Below are 8,626 nucleotides of genomic sequence, written 5' to 3'. Positions count from 1 at the left end.
TATTTATTTTAAGAACCAAACCGAAACCAGAACCGAAAAAATCCTTAAGGTTCCAGTCCCTGGTTTACATAAGAAAAATGAGAATTATTGTGAATGTGGCTGTTTGAAGAAATAACAAAAAATCAATGGTTTATGTTGAAAAGGTATAAAAAAAAAACATTGATAAAACTAAATTGAAAATTATTAGTAAAAAAACTAAATTTTAAACGATGTTTGATAATGGTAGAAAGATAAAATGAAAATATCATTAAGCATTGATATTATTATTTCAACAAGTGTATTATTCTATAACAAAAAAAAAACATAACAAGACAGGTTAAGGGTTTTTTGTTTGACTTTACCACCTCGAAATGACAAAAATTGACTTGTTTCCATTTCTTACATCTTCTCCGTGTAGGCCAAATCTAAAGTCAACCAATTACCAAACGCGTATTGGAAATTACCAGACAACAACTCGTTACTTCAAAACAAAATCGTCTTACATAAATAGTATAATGGTTATTTTTTTTTGTGCGTGTCAATTATTAGCTCAATTCGAAGAATAAAATCTAAAAATAATACACAGTATCGTAAGAATAGAATTTAATTTAATAACATTCATCGGCTCTAAGGCTCAAGTAACAAAAATAATTACGTATTGCTTATGAGTTATGTTATAATAATTGTATAATAGTTATAGGTATCAATAAATATAAATTAATTGTATAAGCATATAATATTATATTATCATTCATTAAAAACAGAATAAATCTAATAACTAATTATACTGATGCACGAACTTCATAAATTAATAATGTATAATATGTATTAAAATGTATGGTGTATAGGATATAATATAATTATAATTTAAACTTATGCATTAAGCTAATTAGTTAATGAAAACACAAATATATGCAAATTATTTGTATAAGTATATGCATAGGTATATCAAATATTATACTAAATTTTTGTTCAATAATAGTAGACAATAATTTTAATTTATTGACAATATTTAGAAAATTAAAAAAATTATTATCAACATTGTTTATTATTGTTTAAATTAAAACTTACCAAAATAATCACTAAGCAAAATCAATGTTCAAGCACATGAACTTTGTTAGATTTTTTTTAGATAGTACCTACCAAGTTATCTGATAATTTTACATAAATAATATGTATAAAGATTGTGAATATATGATTTGTTAGTCTTATTGTTATGTATTATTATTCTTATTTTTACTTGTATTTAATGTTACCGTAAAGTAACCATAACCAAATTGATTGTTAAAATATTATGGATACAAAGGCCGAATACCTATTATTCATTGTTTTTAGTTTATTGATCATGATTCTGTCAAGAAATACAAAGTTTTTAGTACATGCCGGTATTATGTTCACAAATCAAAACTTTTATTCTGAATATCTATTTTCATTCAATCCACTGAATCTTTCAAACAAGAACTTACTCATTGTCAACAATGTATATCTCTTCAGATATTATTGTGCTTGAGTACAATTGTCCAAGAAAAACAAATTGAATAACAAATTAATGAAAATTACATTAAGTTAACCAATCATTATTTTATTAGAAAATCTAAACTCGTATTCAAAATTATGCTATAACATCATATAGTTGTAATACTTAAATACAACTAGTTATTATCTATAATATTAAACTAACTATTTATGTATAGTGTATACACAAACAATGCAGAAAATACACTTTTATTAGAATTTAAATCTACATTATGAATTATGATTTATACATGTATCAGTATATCTATAAGCCATGTCATAGTACATTATAAAACCAATAGTCTACACACATTACAACTACCTACTTCAAGTTATAGTTGATATATTATGTTTATCTCCGAGATCTAAGATGCTAGGGGGCTTACATTCCTTTCACAATTTATAACCTCATAGTGATTAATTATAAATAATATACTACTTATTTGCAAGGCTGTGCATTAACATTTCAAGAAGTTAAAGTTAAGTTACTTTTAACTAAGTTAAATAATAAGTTACTTAAAAAAAAAATACATTTTAAACCACCCAATGAATTTCTATTTTGTCCATAATATGCAGTTTTTAGTCAATTATAATTTACTTTATTGTAATATTAAGTTAATTTTTCTCAATACAACCATAATATATGGATTGAAAATGTTTGGATAATATATGGATTAAAAATAAACCAAAGTCCTAACTATAGTTTTAAATTATGTAGGTAGTACTTATCATAAATACTTAACTGCAAATTGTCAAAATGTCGAATGCCTATTTCTGGATTTAAATAAGGATCAAAATACATATACAAATACAACTTAATATAAATTCCCATAGAAAATTACAATCCCACACAAACACATTAGTTTGAAATCTCTCAACAATAACATAACCAAATAACCCATTTCGACATTTAAAGAGATGTTGATGCCGTAATCTCTTAAAAAAATCAACCCAAATAATTGATAACTTCTGATAAGTGGGGTTCTTCCAAAACATCTATTTTAATATTACTCTAAAATATTAAAATGTAATGTTATAAATAAAAATTTAGTTTTTATGTATATATTTTTAAGAAATTTGCTTATTGTGCTTCGGAATTGATTGTAAATATTAAAAAAAATAATGTCACTGATTTTCAACTGAGTAAAGTTACTTTTTTCTTATGATTTAAACTTGTGACTCTTAACCTAAACTTAACTCTTATTTTTCAATTTTTACTTAACTTAATGAGTTAAAAAAAACTAGTTACCTTGCCTATCCCTGCTTATTTGTATAGACTTGTATGTTAGAATTTTTTGAAAAATGATTAACATATCACTACAATATTGTAGCTCATACTCATTAAAATATTGTTAGTTAAACTATATAAGTCTTAGTATAATGAATTACAATGCACCGAACCACCTGATACCCGAAATTATGCGTCTTCTCTCGAGGGGAAACGTTGACGAACACATTCCCAACAAAAGCTCCGGAAAATATTATGTACATTTTTTCATAGTCCCAAACGTCTCGTAACATAGTGTTACCGATGGTATTACGTAGTAGAGATTTTCCTATAGAATATAACATAAACATATCTTATTCAGAACTGTACTATCAACTAATCGGCATCAAATTTACAATTCTTTGTCATAGATGAGAAACATGTCAAATAAATATCAACATAATAATAATACATGGTACTAATACTGTGCGTGCAATGTTACAATATATTAAGTTAATTGTTTAATAAAGTGTCTTTTTATAAATCTTTCAAGGAAAAACATAAATACAAAACACGTGTACGAATTTCCTCAAAATATGCTTTGAAAAATAAATAGCAACTTAAACTATTGATTTTAATAATATTTACTCGCACTTATAAGTTTAATATTGAACAACAACAAAAAAAAATATATATCGTGAAAAACCTTGGTTAAAATTGAATCAGTCCACGCTGTATGATGAAAATCTAATTTTGTACAACACACTTCTTAAATAAAAACTCTTAGTTCGATTTTAAAAAAAAAAACATATACCAAAATTAGATACTTAGTTTTTTTATAAAATGGCACAAATATCTAAAATTTAAGTATTAAATAAATAACAAATTGATAAAAATATATGCTCGATTTTTACGTCTACTGTAATACTACATTACAAAATCATTAAATGCCAAATAAAAAATGTTCAATTATTATTAGATATATTATTGTACTTGATATACTGCCAATAACATTTATATTTAAAATAATTGTTATTCATCTACCTATCTATTAATAATTTCAAGACTCGACCATAAAATCCTATCCAACTATTCCAAATAATTATTTAATAACAAAGTTTAAAGGAATTTGTTGTTAGTAAAACACGGTGTAATAATATATAAAACTGCATATCATGTATAAAATGTTTTGATTTGATATTGGTGCACATAATACATTATAAGAATATGATCCCGTGCTTTAATTTTTTTTTCACTAAGAAAGTACCTTCTAGTCCCCCTAATAACTCAAACTGACCTAACCTTAATAATTAAAAATGTTTTCTTGTCTCAAAAAGTCTCATATGTAGAAGTTATGTTAATGAGTTATGTAACTCAAAAAATACATAACTTGCATTTTTTTGTAGGTACTACGCCTCCCTTAAACTTGAGTTATTGAGACTCGTATTTATAAGAATAATATTAATAAGTATACGATTTATATTCGTATTTCGTTCACATAGATTAGGTATATTATAGAGAACCGTTGAACAAAATACGCATGACTTTTTTCTCTTCTTATTATGTGCATTGAAAATACTACATAATAATAAATATGAATCACAATGGTCTGCCTTTAACATTAAGTAAACAGTAGAATATGATCAATGGTCACAATCGTGGAAATAATAAATATATACATAATATAATAATATGACATATTATGTACATAGAACATAATATTCATATGGAATCAGCGTATTCTCAGAAATACAAAAAACACACACACACATCATTTCATTTTCAGCTAGATAAGTACAAAATGTAGAAAGTGCTCAAATAATAACATAATATTTTACTACGTATAAAAATAAAAATTGACTACCTACTCATAAACATATTATCCTGAATTTAACGAGTATGGCATAGGCACCTACAACTATGGTATCTACTATGATACTGAATATGCGTATCGTATTGTAGTTAAGTGTTTTTGAAAAAAAAGTACTGTTTTGCAACGTGTTTATGGTATAGTATCAAATATTTAGGTCCATTCGGGTTGCGATTATTGCCGCTAGTTGAAAACTGAAAATATTCGTGTACGTTTAAATCGATATTTATACTGCTATATTGTATCATAAAATAATAGAATACAATATTATTTGAATTAAATTTGAGAATCAAGAAATGTAGCAAACTAATTTTAAATTATATATCTAGAGCCTTTTAAATATTATGAATATACGTATCAACGATTTGTTTTTTTTTATGATTTAATAAGGAAAGGTGATCGTTTTTTTATAAATGTAAACTCTTTAGTTTTTTCTAGTATTATATTATACCTATGTTCATTTTTTTTTTCAAACTATATTTGCATCACCAAGTGTTATTTTCAAAATTTAACCACTCAACCAAAATGTGTTAATATTTTTTCCACCCCAGTGCTTTTGAGTCTGTTTAAGGTACAAAAGAGCCGTAAACCAAGTATTTATCTCGTTATGCCGCCGACATAGTATACACCCTCGGCCTTCTTATCACCAGTGCCATGTAATATTTTCACCAGCGAGATAAGCCGTTCTATTGTCAAGCTCATTGCCCCAAATGACAAAAGGCAAGAGGAGAAAGAAATATAAAAAAGACGCGTTACCAACGTCAATGATGAGAAGCCTAAGTGGGTATGTTTTTTTTTCGTCTTTTATTGTTATTATTAGTTTATACACATTTTTGTGGTTTCCAATGGTGACGTGAAAAACACGGACACACAAAAGACACGCGGGGAAACACAAGTTTAACTCGAGGCTGGGAATTACTACAAAGACGGTGTCGACGGATTAAATTGAGTTTGTCCGTTGACACCGCAACATCGGAAGAATGATGACATTTCAACATCGTTTTCTTCGGACGCCACGAAAACGACGAGAAAAATTCTGTAAGAAAAATCGCTTATCGCCGTTAGACCAGATGGGATCCCCTACCCGCATAACAAATTATAATTGTTATTTGTCCCAGTTGAATGATTGTCTGTCCGATTTACCGGTTTGAACATTAAATTTAAAAAAACTAAACATATATAATAATAATATCGATTAACGCCTGCTAAAATTTATGATTCAAGTTGAAATAAAAATCTTCCAAACGTTAAGCTAGATAATTAATAATTAATAAATATGTATGATTTATTTACATCATTAAATTGTTTTTAGTAAAATAAATGTACAAATAATTGTATATTGTCAAAACTTGAATAGTTAATACCGAAAACACCGCCATAAAATCCTAATAGAATAAATTGTGTTCATTTGACTGTCTAGAGTTATATTAAAAAAAAAAATTAAAGAAAAAATACATTCGTTTACTTTCATTTCTAGTACTAATAATTTATTCAGTTTTGTTTATTAAATGAAGCTTGTTCATATTCAAAACAAATAAAATGAAAATATAATCTAAAAATACAATAAGATACTACATGGTATGTTTGAGGCTTTGAGCTTATTTACATATTAAGCTGTATTTAAATGTAAAAAATACATATTAAGTAGGTAGGTACCCTTTTAAGTATTTAACATACATAGACCAGATTATAAATATTATAATGCTCAAAATATAAGTACTGATGCCGAATCTAGAGAATATAATATAAATCAATATTTAAGAACAGAAATTAATAGAAATAATTATTCCATAGACAATTTATATTTTGGTAGTGGTAATTTATAATAATTACCGCTTTCCAAAAAAGAAAAATGTGAACTTATCTTTAAAAAAAACTAGTCTAAATTACATTTGTACATCTGTAACTAGTTATCATTCAACAGAAATACTATAGATGAAACTATTTCAGATTTTCGTTACTACCTTGAAAATCAAAATGTGTTACTGCCGTAAACAAGCATTAAACTCAGAATCCCAAATAAATCCTTTACCGCTTTTTTCACCATTTTAACTGAGATTTTTGTTACCGTAAATATAAAACCTAACTGTAATTTAGATATACATAAGTAAATAATAATACATTATTAAAAGAAGCCTATTAAAAATATTCAAAAGTGTATTTTATTTTAACTTTTGGCGCATGAAAACGAAAATATTTTTTTTTTGGATAAAAAATATATATATTAAGAATATAACCATTTGAAATTATTTAAATACATTTTTGCACGTAAAAAAAATAATATTTTGTTATTTACTTATCTAAAACCAAAAACAATTAGGTGTTCGTGTTACTGTTAAAATATTTTAATTATGTTTAATTTAATTTATAAGAAACATTGTACAAACAAACCGCCTGTAAATATTTATTATTTGAGCTTGGGAATTTCGTAATTACTTAGATTCTACTCAAACATGTGTAATATAACACCATCGTCAGGATACCATAAAAATATTGACAATGTTTTGTATAGTATTATTTCTACAACGTCACTTAATAGTTAATAATATAAATAATTAGGAATTTTTGTTATAATTTATTATATCTTATTATTCAACCAACGTTCATTACCTACGCACATTACCTATTTTCATTACCTACGGAAACTAAAAAAACGATATTTGATAAATATAAATAAATAATATTATAGTAATTTCTTGTGAGGTCTGCTGGTGTTTTTATACTTATCTTGACAATGCGCAATTAATATCCTTTAAATAATGAAAATCAAATAATAATTTTCAAATCTATAGACTGAATAAAATAAACTGTATTTATATTTTTGAAAATAATATATTTATTATGAATTGTAATTTTTTCCTGGACCATTGATAAGTGGTGACCAACATTTATTATACTTCTGATCACTTAACTAAAATACGATAATTTATTAATATTTTCTAATATTTTATGGGGTTAAAATAAAAGACAATAAAAACGTCAATATTATATTATATTATTCACGGATCAATTATTGAAATTCTATATTATGTTTTATCTTACTAATTCATTATTGAATTCCTGTATTTAATATATCTTAGGTACTCTCCAGTAATTTATATCTCGGATATAATTAAATATTTATAACCTTAAAATATATTTACGGTGCAGTATTCATATAGTCATATGTATATTATACCACCTAAATTTGGACACATATTGATAAAGTGATAATTGAAACTAATCTCGTATACAAACACCAACATTACACAAAACATAACAATTCTCTCAGTGATATTATTTGATTGAAAACGCTCGTTACACTTAGAATTTATGAAATGTATACACACAATATTGTAAAAATAAAAAATCTGTCGATTGACATCTCTAATAATTATTATGGTCGAAAATCGTGAAAAAAATTCATTGCTGCAGATTAATACACCTTTCGTTCCGCTGTCATCAGTGGTGTACACTCGTTGTACGAGGACACCGCCGCATGTCTCCGCCGAATTAATATTTTAAACGATACATTACCCTATATACTTAATATTATTATTATTATTACTTAAATTTGGCACCATATAACGATACATAGGCTTCATATAATTATAAGAGTTTATACTATGGCGTATTTTATCCGCAACGACAGGGCAAATTATTATCTATTCGCACGCATTAAAAAATATTAAATACTATTCAAACAGGCACCATACCTCGAAATGTCCATGATATTGTGATATCCGCGCGACTTGGAGCACGTGACGTGTTAAAGATTCGGTCAGCGGAGCGCATTACCGACTAGCACACTATTGCGACGGCCGGGCGTCACTGCGGGCGGTTATGTGCAGCATGCCGCGCTGGCCATGTGACGACGACGGCAGGCGCGAGCGCCGCCTACACGTAAACACGCCCTCGCGCCGATCAACCCCTTCCTCGTGAAAAGGTACGAGAGACGGTTGTACCCGCATGGTTGCGACCTAAGACGAGCCTAAAATTATGTGTTTTGTTCAATACGCGAACATTCATGGAATTTTTATACTTAAATTTCGAAATTTAATTTGTGACCCAGCTAT

The 8,626-nt window shown here is 26.7% G+C and overlaps 1 protein-coding gene across 1 annotated transcript in view; it reads right to left on the bottom strand.

Annotated features, from left to right (window-relative positions):
• The window catches only part of LOC100161843 (lachesin-like), a 121,890-nt gene extending 113,502 nt beyond the window's left edge, over window positions 1-8,388 (bottom strand). The window contains exon 1 of the mRNA XM_029487534.1: window positions 8,267-8,388. The gene's annotated coding sequence lies outside the window, so the exon portion shown is untranslated. The remainder of the gene's footprint in view (window positions 1-8,266) is intronic.
• Between the last annotated feature and the right edge of the window lie 238 nt (window positions 8,389-8,626).

The sequence above is a fragment of the Acyrthosiphon pisum genome, chromosome A1, assembly GCF_005508785.2.
Source record: "Acyrthosiphon pisum isolate AL4f chromosome A1, pea_aphid_22Mar2018_4r6ur, whole genome shotgun sequence".
NCBI classification, from domain to species: domain Eukaryota; kingdom Metazoa; phylum Arthropoda; class Insecta; order Hemiptera; family Aphididae; genus Acyrthosiphon; species Acyrthosiphon pisum.
This window is presented reverse-complemented; position numbering and strand designations above follow the sequence as displayed.